We start from the raw sequence: 14538 nt of genomic DNA on the forward strand, positions 1-14538 counted from the left end.
CACAACTAGAGAGAAGCCCGAGCTCTGCAATGAAGATCCTGTGTGCCGCAACGAAGATCCCATGTGCTGCAACTAAGACCCGATGCGGCCAAAAAAATAAGGGGGGAGAAAAAAGAGAAAAAGTTTGCAGTAGAATTTTGGGTAAGTTCGTAATCTCTCTGATCCCTACTGCCACAATATGTAAAATGGGGAGATTATAATGGTACCTACCACAGAAGGGTTCTGAGGACTAAATGCATTAATGCATAGAGAACATTTAGAACAGTGCCTGGCACGTAGAAAGTTATGAATGAGACCTAGAGTTGTCTATGAATGTTAGACATCGAGGGGGATCAGAACACGCCACCCCAAAATGTGCCACTTTGGCATAAAGATTACTTTGAGCTGAAGGCAATCGAAAAAAAGCAGACACAGGAAAGCTCTCTGCCTGTCCCCTGCCTGAAATCAGGGCGTAAGTTCCCCTGTGAAGGTGCCCCCCTTGGTCCCAGGAAAGGAAGAACAATTTTAGTCGCTGGAGATGGAGATGGTGTCGAGATGCGTCTGCACAAACTAGACGACACTCATCTTCCGTTAGATCCCCGAGATTTACCTTCCCGCCATTTACCTCTTTCTTCTGTCTTCTCTCTTCCCCACAATGTGTTAAAATGGTGTACAAGCCCCCAAGCTAACCACTTCTTTGCATCTTCACTTCTTTTTTAAACTAAGGCAGCTACTTTATTTTGAACAAGAAAGAGGCATGAGCAACTGTGAGCGTCTCCCTAATATGACAGCTTGTCCACCACAGCGCCCCCCAGCCAGCCTCCCCCGAGTTTTGGTAGAAAAGTGTCTTCTCTCTGGCCAGTCCTGTCGTCCACTGTCACACGTGCGCACAAGGCAGGCCTGGCCTCGCCTGGTATCTGCTTAAAGTCCAAGAATCGGGTCCAGGGACTTCCCTGGTGGTCCAGTGGTTAGGACTGTGCTTCCACTGCAGGGGTCTTGATCCCTGGTTGCGGAACTGAGATCCCACAAGCTGAGCGGTGCAGCGAAAAAAAAACCCAACAACAAGAACAAAAAATAAACAAACAAACAAAAAAACCCAACAAGAAAGCAACAACAAATAAAAACAAAAACAAAAAAACAAGAATCAGGTCCAGATGGGGCAGCGAAGCGGTTGTGTCTGGGGAAACAAAACTCACTCAGTTAGAGCTGAAGGCATGAGCTGACACAGGGCCACTGACCACTGATACCAAATCAGAGAAAACAAGTGGAGTTGTGCAGATTTGCACAGGGACTTCCATGTAAATACAAACCAGTTTTATAGCTCCTTTCATTAAAACGTATTCTGATCAAATAATCTTGCGAAGGAAAGCTCACCTAGCCTCAAGCCTACAACATAAAAGCAAGGAGAAAATGACATATTTCCTGCGGCTACCACGTTCGGGACCTTCACAAGGGGGACCGGGGTGTGTGAGGCCCCAGGGCACTGGCTCTGCTGTCTGTGCCAACACCCCATGTACTGCCCCCGGGCCTCAAACTGGTCAGCTAGCTGGCTCTGCGCCACCCACACCGGTTCTCCCACAAACAGCCACATAACCTTCACGTAGTTCTCATCCAGGGTGGAGCCGAAAAATCCCTGCAGGAACAGTGACCATGTCTCCTTTTCCAGGAAAATCTGGATCTACTTGTCCCCTCATCTCTCACATCAAAGTATCCACTGCCATCCAAGATGTAGCGAATCTCAACATCCAAGTGCCAATGCACCTCACAGAACATCTTAATCTCTTCTTCATAATTTGGTAGTTTATCTTTGTATATGGTTATTATGTCCACCCAAGAGTAGTTTCTATCTTTTCGGATCTTTTCTAGTTCTGGATCATCCTCATATTTGTCAGCACCCAGCTTCGGGGGCCGGGCTCTGTGCTGTGGGGCTGCCTTGGGTGGTTGGCAACTACTCCATGTACCAGGCCTGCACCATGGCTGAGCCGGGGATGCTGAGATCACCCTGACCTGCACCCAGCTTGTACTTGTTTTGTTTGTTTGTTTGTTTGGCTGCACTGCGCGGCATGTGGGATCTTAGTTCCCCAACCAGGGATCAAACTCTCTCCCCTGCAGTGGAATTGTGGAGTCTTAACCACTGGACCTCCAGGGAAGTCCCTTCACTTCTTTTCTATGAAGACCTTCATGCATATAAAAATTAAAATATTGACATCAAATAAAATCTGTATGCCTTTTCTCCTGTTAATCTGTCGTTTCCTAGTTTAATTTGCAGATGTCAGTCACAGAACCTAAGAGGGTAGAGGAAGTATTTTTCCTCCCCCTACACTCTCACCGTCGGCAGCAGTAGCAGCACGCCAAACAGCCCAGAGAGGCAGAAAATGCTGCCAAAAAGAGTCCTCGAGGTTTAAATCCTTTATTTTAAAGACCTCTCAGCAAGGCTTATCCTACCTGCTGTGGAATGAGAACTGCCCCAGTGACCGTAAAACAGAAGCACACGTTAGGTCTCTGTCTTCAAGGGGTTCATAACAGGACCAGCCACACGCAGGATGGAGGGAGCCAGTGGGACATGGACAAAGCTCCAGGACCATCCCTCACTTACCTACTTATGGCCCCTGCAGTGAAATGCTTTTATATGTGTTTTCTGACTTCATCCTCACAAGAATCCTGTGATAGCTGGCAGGGACGGGGTTACGATCCATATTTCCAGATGAAGAACCTGGGAATTAGCTTCTGGGACCTAGCTTCTGGGACTGAACATCAGTGGTAAAGATGAGAAAGGGTCCTCAGGGGCCTGTATGGTGTTCCTTCTGAAACACTGGGGTGATGTGCATCACGCAGGAGATGGATGGTCTGAACACCGAACTGAGAGCTGTCTGTCCTGTCCGCAGGGCTGGGGCCTGCCAAACAAAGCTTGCTCCACTGCAGCTGCCTCTGGACCCCACCAGCCCTTATCTCCCCAACCCACCTCAGCAGGAACCTTCCTCACCCCTCTCCCTTCCCCATCCCCTTTAAAGCAATCACAGGAGATGCCTGTTCTGCACAGTAACATTTTAAGTGTGGCTCACGAGTGCAATCCCGTAACCACCCCACAACGAGTTAGAGCATCTCCTCAGTTTCCCTGGTGCTCTGTCTCCCTGACGTCAGCCAGGGTACCTGATCCCGGAAGACCTGCCCAGGGTGTGACGTCACAGGGCTGGACCGGCTCTGCTGGGAGGACGGTCCAGCCTCTGTGCCCCAACGGCATGTCTCTCCCTCCCTAAACCTTTCTCCTCCTCAGGCCTGAGGTCGCGGGTCTGCTGCCCCCCGCTGCTGCTGTGTCTGGATTTGGGCGCTTCCCGGGCTCCCGCGGCCCCCCAGCTGCCCTCGTCCCAGACCGAGGTCGTCACTGCCGCGCCAGTCTGCCTGCTTGGCTCCCTCAGGGCCACTGTCTTTTCAGTTCTGTTTCCTGGGGGCTTAGCCCACCCTGTGAGGCTGAATGACGGTCCTGATACAGAGCGAGGTGCCGGCTGGGTCCGCCTCGAGGTCCAGGGTGGATGGTTGTCATGACAACTCCTCCTCAGTCCCCCTCCCCCTCTCTCCCGCCTTACGAAAGCCCCTGGAACAGGAAAGGCCTCCCCATCCCAGTGAGGACTGTGGAGTAACACAGCCCCTGCCCCGGGGGGGTGCACACAGCCCCGGGGGTGTGGGCAGCCCTGGGACACCCTGCAGGTTTGAGGTTTGCTCGTGTTTGGGAGGAGGGTCTTCAGGTCTCTGCCCCTTGACCCTGGGCACCTGGGGCTGGGGGTTCACTCTCTCACTCACTCTGGGCCCCCCAGGGACTCTGAGATTTAGAGACCCTGGGAGTTTGATTGATGGAAATTTCCTCCACGTTCCTATTGAATTTCTACTGAACTCATCTTTGTACCTTTACTGCCTTTTGTTCTCGGCCCTCAGGGTCCCAGAGAGGAACCTTCCTTGCGGGGAGGCTCTGCCGCCCTCACAGCCGGCCGTGGTCTTTCTCCCCGACAGGTCTGTCTCTCACTGCCCACCCCCCATCCCCCGTGGCCCCCGCTGGAATGGAGCTCTCCATCAACACCCCACAGCACAGCTGGGAAGGGTAACACGAAATCCTTGGCTGGCGAGACAGGGCCTCCTGTCCAGGCCTCCCAGGCGTGGGGAGACTATAACATTTATTCTTCAAACGCAGACACTCTGGCGGGTGACAGGGGCACTACGAAGGACCAAGACGGGACAGCAGCACACAGCGCGGCTGTTCTGGGCTCCTGGGCTGTGCGGTCAGCCAGGGCCTCTCCCAGGCCCAGATCCCAGAGAGCCCGCTCCTCGTGAATTCGCAAAAGTTTCCTCTTCCCTCTGCAGGGAGCTCAGATGCAAAAGGTCCCTGGCTCAGGGAAGCCTGCAGTCAAATGTGGGAGGTGATGGGAGGTGGAGGCGGCGGACGCTGGGATCAGAAAGGGGATAAGCCCCGCGACAAACAGCAAGAAGGAAGGAGCAGAGAGAGCGCCCGGGAGCCCGCAGGAGGCCCTCATTCCCCCGGGGACGGGGACGGGCCGGCCGTCTGGGTGAGCCTCGGGCTCCACAGGAAGGAGAGGTTGGGCTGAGCAGCAATGGCTCCGGTAAGAACAGCAGCCTGTGAAGAGGCGCGGAGAGGAAGTGCCTTGGTTTCGGGGTAACAGAAAGCTCCGTCCTCCTACTGCCACCCCGAGTGCCCTCTTCCAGAGGGCGCCCGGCTGTCAGAGTCGGTGGCTGAGTAAGCGGAAGGCAGGGACCCTACACTGTTCTGAGCTTTGGCTTATTAATGCTAGAGTCCCCTTCTGGGACATTCCACCGTCCAAAAATTGAGCCCTTGTTGCCACATGCCAGGCCCTGGGCCGGAGTTACACACAAGTCATTCCACTTAATCTTCCCAGCAGCCCTGCGGGGGACCTGTTTACACAGGAGGCTCTGTGAGGCCAGACACCTGCCCAGGGCTCGGCTGAGGTGACAGGCTGAGATCTGCTAGAATGACCCGAAACTCTGAATTCTCTGGATTCCACTGCTCCTAACCACAATACCAGCACAGCCAGGGAAGGCCCGACTTTATGCTACTCATGACTTGGCCCGGGAGCTGACTCAGTCGCCCGTGGGAGCAGCACCGGGAGGTGAGGGGAGCAGGAGGTGGGCAGCAGAGAGGTGCCTACAAAGTTTCGGGGGGCGGAGCTAGGTCTTGGGCCGACGCAAACTCAGACCCAGATCCCTCCGCCCCGCTCTCCCCCTGGGTGGAAAGTTCCTCCCAGCAGAGCTGGTCCAGCCCAGCCCGTGACGTCACACCACTGGGCGGGGCTTCTTGGGACGGGGGACACCCGGCTGACATCAGCCCAGTGCCCAGAGCAGTCCTGGGGCTTGACCGCATCTCTGTGATGACTGCAATTGCAAGTCTCTTTCCCCAGCGGGCAGCGGGTCTGACCCGGGCAGGGCAGGGCAGGCCTGCTGGAGTTCTGTTTCTGGCTCTGGGATCTGAACGCACAGCTCAGAAGTCCTGGGACCACTACTATGCTGTGTGTCTATAGACAAGTCACTTGCCCTCTCTGGGCCATCTCTAGGGTGCAGCCGCCTAACTCGATGAAACAAAGAGGTTGTAGGAGAGATTTCTGAGGACCTTTCAGGAGTCCCAAAGGAGGGAGTGTGGGCCTGGACCCGCCAGTGTCCTGGTCCCCCACCCTCCCTCCCGCTCCCCTCCCTGGCGGCCGCAGAGCGAGAACGTGACTCATGCGCTCCCGGCACCCAGTTTCAGCTTTGGCCGCCCCAGCCCCGGGCCTTTCCTTTGCTGTTTACTCGCAGGAGCAGGTGGACCTGGGTCACCTCACCGCGGGCGGGAGAGACGTCGGGCTCCGAGCCCGGGGACACGGGCGCCATCTGACCCCATCCCTGCAGGTGGCCTGAGGCCGGCACGGGGGTCTGGCTCCCCAGCAAGGGGAGGGATGGGAGGGGCAAGCGGAGGGTGCCGGCCCGCCAAGTCCCCCCGGCAGGTCTCACCCTCCACCCCCTACCGCTCCCGCCCGGTGTGGAGTCCCCGGCTATCTGCTTGTAATCTCTCCCCATCTTCCGGCCTCTGTGGCCATCGTGGTTTCAGTTGTCACATGCGCAGGGACGCGCGCACACACACACACACACACCCCAGAGCTGCTTCTCAATGTTGAGCTGGGCAGGGCAGACCCACCCAGCCGCGCCAAGAAGGGAGGGCAGGGTGTGTGTGGTGGGAGCAGGGGGCCAGCAGCCCAAGTGCAGCTGGGGTGCAGGAGGGTCGGGAGAGGCGCTCCGGGAAGCCTGGAAGCTGTGGTCAAGGGCTGTGAGTCTGGGGCCTGGCTCGGCCGCCACCTCTCCCTATGACCTCGGTCACGTCATTGCTCTCTTGTGCCTCATTCTCCCCGTCCGTTCAAGGCGGGGGCTCACTGGGTGAGCTGGGGGCCTTCACGACCCAGAGCCAATAGCTCCTGCGTCTCCGAAGGGGGACAGACACTGTCAGCTGTCGTGGAACAGGCGAGAGCTGGCCGTTCCTGTGTGGGCGGCTCGAGACAACCTCCGCCCCAGACCACAGCGCGGGCGGCAGAGCCGGGCAGGTGGAAAATTCCCCCTGGCCTTCTGCCCAGACGCTGTGCCCGCCTGGCGGGCAGGAGCCGGGCCTAGGGTACCAGCGGACAGTCTGGGAGCTGGCCAGGGCCTCCCCAGCTCAGTGCCCACCCCCGCCAGACACAGAAATTGTGTTCTGCTCAGGTAGGCAGACGGAGGCGAGGAGGAGTGATGGCGAGGCTCTCGGTGGTTTGCTGAAACCTTGGAGCTTCTCAGAAGTTGCAGGCCTGGGTCAAGGTGGTTGTTCCAGCCCCTCCCCGTCCCCAAGACGAGTGGCCCCAGGACCCTAACGGAGGCCTGGCGGCTGCAGCTGTTGAGCGATCAGGCAGACAGAGGGCTTTGTCAGGTGTGGTGAGGCGGAGTCCCTGTGTCTGCTCCTGCTGGCCGCCGGCCTCCACCTGGTGACCTTGGGCAGTGCACGTCCCTGTCGAGGCCTTGCTTTGTCCATGTGGGACTGGGGACAGCCGTCAGGCCTGCCCTCCTGGAAGGGCCTGGGAGGTGAAAAGCTCTGTGGGTGCACGTGACGTAGGACTGGGAGGCAGGACGTGTCCCCTGGGCCGCAAGCCCAGGGGTCCCTTGTGTCTGAAAAGCCAGGGTGCGGGACCCTTGCACCTGCCTCTCTCCTCCTCTCTGCCAGAGCCTCAGAAGATTGCCAAGTTACCATGACAACACCTCCCTGCCCATCTCCCTGGAGGCCCTTCCCAGAGCCCGGAGCTGGTTTCTAGAATGTTTACCCACAAACATTTTTATGCTGCTGGTCAGTTCAGGTGGGTCTTTGGGAACTGAGGAAACCCCTTTGTGGCTTTGCCAGGTTTCAGTCAGCTGGCAAGCTGACCCCTCGAATCGCTCCCACGCGGGGCCGTTGGACCCGGGTGGGCTGCAGTGTCAAGGCGCGGCGAGGTCGAGGTGAACCCACGCCCCGCCAGGAAGACTACCCAGAGGGCATGTCCCACTGACCCGGAGTCAGCAGCCTGCGAGCGCCACTGCCGACGCGGGGAATATTGTCCGTCTGCGCCGGCAGAGAAGGCGGTAAAGATAAGGCAGGGCATGACCCCCGGCTCCATGACAGCCAGCGAGCCTGCTCCAGGAACCCAGCCGCCGTGACTCACTGACAGCCAATCAGGAGGCTGGGCCAGATGCCTCTTCCAGCCAGACACACCTGTAACATGCCAGCCATCTGGTGGACCACACCCCTGCCCCAGCCGTTCCGGAGAGAAGTATAAACCTCTTTTTACAGCTGCATGTGGCGAGCTCTGTGAGTCTGCCATGGAGGGCGACACACACTGCCCCATACTGAGCACAGAGGCCCGCAGACGCATACACGCGCACCTGCACAAGTGAGACGGGTGCCCCCTCCTGCCTCTGCCAGGGCTGCCGCCATCTCCATTTCCCTCCACCCCCTGGTGGAGATGGGCAAAGGGAAAAGGTCCAGCAGGTTGCGGTGTCCAGTGCCAGCTTTCTATGGACCGTTAGGCCAACAGGGGTCCAGAATTTTCCCTCATCCTCTGAAAAAACAAAAAACAACCAACAAAAGCAAACAGGCAAAAAATCAACTCGGTGTGGTCCACGGAAGTTCCTCTGGGAATTCTGGGGTTGGAAGGGACTGAGAGTTCCCCTAGCAAAGCCACGTTTCACAGGTGAGGGCCGGGGGCCAGTGAGGGTCCTCCCCCCAGGGGAGGCAGGGGGCCCGTGCTGTTGGCCAGGGCGTCTTGCCCAAGTTCCAGGAGCCCGGCCAGACTTTGGCCTTGTGGGCCCACCCTGGAGGGCGTCCTGGGCAGTGGCGGTCAGACACCCCCAGAGGGAGACCTGGAGAAAGGCAGCGCATCCTGGGACACGCCGAGGGCCAGGAGAATGGGATCTCCTTTCGGTTCCGTCGTCAGAGGACCAGGCTGAGCCCAAGGGCTGCTGCTGGTTCATATGAACGTGGCTGCATGCGGAGGGATGTCCACACAGGGAGACGGGCACAATCTAGGTCGGTTTCGGGGTAACCCTGGAGGGTTGAGGAAACCCGCACTCACATTTTCAAGCCCCCGGGTTTTGGGGTGCTTTTGTTGTGAGTCCTGAGCCCTGAGCACGGCCTTGGCTGAAGCCAGCGCAGCCCTGCGGTGCTGTGTAGGAAGTGACACTTAGCGTCAGGATGTCAGGGGCTGCGCTGGGACGGGGGTGGGGCCGGGGCCGGGTCAGCGGGCACCTGCCTCCCTGAGTCTGTACTCATGTCGGCGGCTTCAGCAGAGGACCTCCTCCCAGCTCCTAAGATTGAGGACGCAATCCAGTCCAGTCTGCAGACCCGCAGACTTTGTGCTGGTCTGGACAGTAGAGGAAAAAAAAAAGCGAGTCCAGGGGGAATCAGGAGGGGGCCAGATTCGACCCCCGCAACCAGGGACGTCCAGAGGTGGCGGGTCTTGCCTGGGCCAGAAACCATTCTCTTCGTCCACAGGTTAAGTCTCACCCTAGGTCTGGGGCAGCTGGCTTGGCCCTGCTTGTTCCTGGGAACAGAGCCTGGGCTGCGATTCCGGGTGGGAAAGACCCGGCCGCGATGAGGGCTCCGAGTTTGTCCTTAGCCTCCCTTGCATACAGGGAGGAAATCCACCCCGTCTTTCTCCCCTCCTTTGAAGCACTGCCCCCCTCTTCACCCCAATCTGGGCAATGACTGAGTAGGGCATGCAGTGACTTTTCACCCTAGGAGGGGCCCTCAGGTGCTGGGCTCCTGGCCGCGTGGCCCCAGGGCCCTCAGCGCTCTGAGTCACAGCCCGTTTCCAGGCAGGCGGGACGGCAGGCCCAGGGCCCTCCCAACACGGGGGCTCCAGGGGGACTGCATGCACGTAACGGTCCGGGGCCACTTGAGGATGGCTCTTCGTGGGACCAGGAGATGAGGTGGGTGTGAAGGAGGAGGTGGACATTTATGAGGAGCCCACTGTGTGTCGGGAACGCCACTTAGCCCTGCAGTTTGATGTTCAGTACAACACTTTGAGGTAGGGTTTACAGCCAGGAAGGCTGAGGGCCAGAAGGTAAAGTGACTTGCCCCGGGCTACACAGCCTGAACCCTGCGTGCATCCATCTCATGCTGTGTCCGGACCACCCACCGACCCCAGAGAGGGAGGAAGTCAGAGCAACTCTTGGGCTCAGAAGGTCCCCGGAGCAGAAGTCGAACCATCCTCCCTCAGCACCCCAGCCTGTGCCCTGATGCCAGCCGGGCAGGTGCCACCCGGGTAGGGCCGAGCCCTCCTCCTCGGCTCGGCTCCGTGTCCCTTTGTGCTGAGCCTGGCTGGCAGCTTGTGGCAGGACATCAGGGCAAGAAGGCCGAAAGGACACGGCCAGGGCACCTGGCAGTGAGTAATCGGCTTGTCTCAGCCCCGCCGCCTGAGGCTGTGTGAGTGGGAGGGGGGCGCCAGTGCCAGCACCTGGGGGCGAGGGGCGAGGGGCCTGCGCTGTCTGGAGCTCACCTGTCTCCCAGACACTCACCCCCCAAGCAGAAGCTGCAGTGGCTTCCTGCAGGCCCCCCTGTCACAGTCACAGCCGGGCCTTGGCTCTCCCCGAAGATTTCATTCCGACCCTCCCCGCCCACCCCAGGGCTCTGGAACCAGGTTCCAGACTCCAGAGAGCCCTCTAGCTGCCCGAGGATGGGAACCCTGTAGAGACTTCTGTAGGGAAAGCTACAGAATGTGCAGGGACTCAGGTGCCCTCCTGCCCGGGATCACTTGGGGAGGGGCAGACGGGGAGGAACAGGGCGGGGGGTTGCCCTGCATGGGTTTCCCAGGCTCCTCCAGCCTCACCCCACCCTCGCCCTGCCCCTCAGTTCCTGGTCTTGCGATGCTGGGGGCCAGGCTCCCTCCTCCCGCTGGGTGACCCTCTGCTCCACCAGCTGGCGGGATCTTTCTGGAATCAACCTTTCCTCCCCACCAGCCACCTTCCTGCTGGAACTTTGGCTCCACCTCCTTTCTGCCAAAGGAGCATCCCCTCCTCCACCCGGACTCTGCTCCAGGAGAAACCCCTTGTAAGGCTCGTCTCTAGGAAGCCTTCTTTGATTCCCCAAGACCGGCTGGTTGGCCCCAGCATTCCCGTTCTGGTCACCCTCACACACCTCTACCTGTTTTACTCCTTATGGATTTGAATTTATGTCTGCTGACCGCTTCTTCCACCTGGATCCTGGGTGTGTTCTGTCTTCTCCAGGGGACAAGTGGATTTTCCTGGAGTCACATTTCTAATAAAGGAGCAACTTCCACGTTCGAGCCGTCTAAAACTGGACGGGGCTGCCTGGGATGGAGTGACCTCTTCAAAGATGGCTGGTTGTGCGTTAGTAACAGGTGCTTTTGAGTCTGGCACATAATAGGCATCAGTAAACATCTGTTAAATAAAGGCCAGCACGACTCACTCGCCTCCTACAGTGTATAAGTATCTTATAAAAATTTGGGATTTTGCTCTGACGGGGCCAGCCAATTGGGTCCCAAAGTTATGCTGTTACGGGAGGGTCCTTACCGGGAGACGCTAACCTGGAGGGCCGTCTTTAGGTAAGAGGACCTGACTTCACCACGGGAAGAGAGCATCGTCTATGGTGAGCTCGGGGTGCTGAGTGCTGGCCGGAGCTCAGCGGAGGTGCCCTGGGGTCTGGAGGGCGGGATGACGTGTTGCAGGCCAGATTATTGGTTCCTCATAACAGGCTGTGCTTATCTCACCGTGGCATCCTGAGCCCTTCCCTGTGTTTGAGCATCCCAGCCTTGCCTTGGCTGGGCTGTGGGAGACAGCGGGGAGGTGGTGAGACCTGATTGGCACCTGACAGTCTCGAGGAGCCAGCACCATGCTGGGGAGAGGAATAGCGAGTCCCAGGGAAGGAGCGTCTTGGGGTGGTGGGAAGTCTTCCCACTGACCATCTGGGCCGCTGTAAGTCTTCCTTCTGTCGAGGAGGCCAGGGGTTTCCTCGCCCCAGCTCCTTCACTGAGGGGAGGTTGGGATCCCCGAGCAGGGAGGACTTGGTGGGTAGTTCTGTGCCTCTGCTGACGGTGTGTTCTTTTTTCCTTACACACACGTTCCAAGCAGCTCCTGGCTGCCAGGCGCTGAGGAAGCAGACGGGGAGACAGGCCCTGCTCGCCGGAGTTGGGTGGGTCTGAGGTCCAGGAGCTCCCCAGGGTCAGCATTCCCTGTGTCTGCTCCCTCCTACAAGCTCAGCCTCCATTCCACCCTGTCTGTTCCATGCAGCGGGCGTTCCTGACGCACTGCATCGAAATCCTCCGGAGGGTTTGCTGAAGCGTGGGGTGCCGGTCCTGCCCGAGTGTCTGCTTGAGCCAGCGTGTCAATCAGCTCCCCAGGGCTGGCGATCCAGGGACCACACTTTGAGAAGCACTGACGCTCATGACAGTGGAAACCTCGCCTTCACAGTGCCCGCATTCTACTGCGACAGCATCCTTGGGAGGCCTCAGGTGCCGGTGATACTCCCGACCTTTTACCCAAGAGAAAACTGAAGGGCAGAGAGATTCCAGGATGGCCTGACACCCTCTCCTTTTCCCGTGTCCTTCCTCACAGTTTATAGTTATGCTATTTGAGGGTTAGTTTTTTCAGTGGCTGCCTCCTTCCTTGAATGTGACTCTCGGGGGGCAGAGGTCATGCCCATGCTGTTCACTGTTTCCCGAGTGTCTGTGACAATGCCTGGCACACGGTAGGTGCTCAGCGGGCATTTGGACAAGGAATGATGGCTGGCTCGTCCCAGAGTTGGGAGCGGGTCCTGACCCTCTGACCTTTATTTTATTTTATTTTAAATGGTCATTGTTTTTTTTTTTTTAGAAATTTATTTATGTATTTATTTATGGCTGCGTTGGGTCTTTGTTGCTGCGCACTGGCTTTCTTTAGTTGCGGTGAGCGGGGGCTACTCTTCGCTGTGGTGCACGGGCTTCTCACTGAGGTGGATTCTCTTGTTACGGAGCTTGGGCTCTAGGCATGTGGGCTTCAGTAGTTGTGGCACACGGACTCAGTAGTTGTGGCGCACGGGCTTAGCTGCTCCGCGGCATGTGGGATCTTCCCGGACCAGGGCACGAACCCGTGTCCCCTGCATTGGCAGACAGATTCTTAACCACTGCCCCACCAGGGAAGCCCCCCTCTGACCTTTAGAAGCGCACCTAACCATGGCCCTTCACCTGTCCCCCAGTGCCCCTGGGGCCCAGGAGCCCGGAGCCCAGAGGGCTGGCACAGTGGGGTCCCGAGGACACCCCACCCAGGTCTGGTGCCAGCTGGCAGGGAAGGGGTGGGGTGGGGGAGGGCTTGTCTCAAATTTGCCCCCCCCACCTCTTCGGCTGCCTCCTCCCTCTCTGTCCTTCAGTTTCCAAATCTGTAAAGTGCAGATAATAACAGCACCTGCCTCATGAGGCTGTGGTAGTGAGTGAGTTACCATGGCAACAGCGCATCCTCATCTAGTGCTTCCTGTGTACCAGACGCCGTTCTAGCGATGGACATAGACGAGCCCGTTTAGTCTGTTACTGTCCCCTCGTTACAGCCGAGGCCCAGAGAGGTTCAGTACTCGACCAAAGTCACACAGCTCGTAAGTGGCAGAACCATAGAAGAAGTCACATCTGGACTGTGTGGTTCTGTTCGCTGGCCAATGCCGGCTAGTGGAACTTGCTCAAGAAAACGTCAACTCTGAACTGTCTTCTCGGGCGGCACCTCCCCGGCAGCCCCAAGGCCCTCACCCCGCTCCACGCTGCACGCCAGGGGACAGCCCCAGCTCCGCTCCCACCGCCTCCCGCCCCAGGACCTTCCCGGCGGCCAGCTCGCTGGGGAATTCCCAGGGAGGAGGATGGGGAATTCCGGGGATGGAGGAGAGACGGTCCTAAGGGCTGGGAAATCTTCGCCTTCTGCATGGCCTGCCTCTGAGTCCAGGACAGGTGTCTCGGCTGGGGAGGCCGACCCGTGAGGGGCCGAGTTGGGCACCCCAGGAGGGTGGGGTGGAATGGCAGGTGCATCTCAACAGCCCCCGGCGTCGGCCCGGGGAACCCACCCGGTGTAGGACAGCCGCAGGGTCTGTGGGCAGGGCTTGGAGCGCAGGCAGCCCTGAACTTCCATCTCTGAACATCTGGTTCCACCTAGTGGCCTCTGACATCCTCATGTCCCAAAGAGCCAAGGGAGTCCAGGACTGGCAGACGGGGTGCCCTTGCAGCGGCCAGGGTTTATGGAGCTCCTGCACCGAGGTGCAGTCAGTAGGGAATATTCAGAGCAGAGGGCTGACGGGCTGGGGTCTGCGCTGTGTTGGTGTGTGCCTGGCCCTGGCGCTCGACTTCTCTGGTTGCAGTTTCCACATCTGAAAAATACGAGAGTTGGTGTAGAGCCTCTTCAGGATCCCTTTGGAACTTCTGTCAGGCTACGCAAAGGAGTGGCTAAGAATTTCAGCTTTGCAGTTGGACAAACCTGCAATTTGGATCCCAGCTGTGTGTCCTTGGGAAAGTTACTTTACCTCTCTGAGCTGGGGTAAGAATGTAAAGGTGAAGTATGATGATTCTAGCAAGCGGTTACCATGGCCTGGCACTGGTGAGGGCTCACTACATGGATGGTGATGGCTCTGTTTGCCCAAACCACCACGAGGCAGGTGATGGGTTCCAAGGACAGCAGCTAAGTGCCGGGAGCCGCAGGTGGGAAGGCGCTGACTTGCTGTGGGGTAGGTTAGGGGGCAACCCTCCAGGATTCGGGAAGCACATTCCGAGGGTGGACCCCAGGATGCTCAGGCCGAGGGCGGGGCACCCCGTGCATCTCCTGCAGTCCTTCCTCGGCCCTTTCCTGAGGCCGGGGAGGTGGAGGTAGGAGGCCTGGCCTCCCTCTGCCGCGGAGGCTGGGGGGGCGACAACGAAGGGGCCAGTTTGGTCCTTGTCTGATCTGACTTCTCGATGGACCTCTCATCTTCGCTGTGACACTCTGAAGCCCAGACGAGCCCAGCCCTGCAGCCCACATGTCCCTGTCCCAACACAAAGAATAAACGAG

This window comes from Balaenoptera acutorostrata, chromosome 1 (genome assembly GCF_949987535.1).
Source record: "Balaenoptera acutorostrata chromosome 1, mBalAcu1.1, whole genome shotgun sequence".
In the NCBI taxonomy this organism is placed as follows: Eukaryota; Metazoa; Chordata; class Mammalia; order Artiodactyla; family Balaenopteridae; genus Balaenoptera; species Balaenoptera acutorostrata.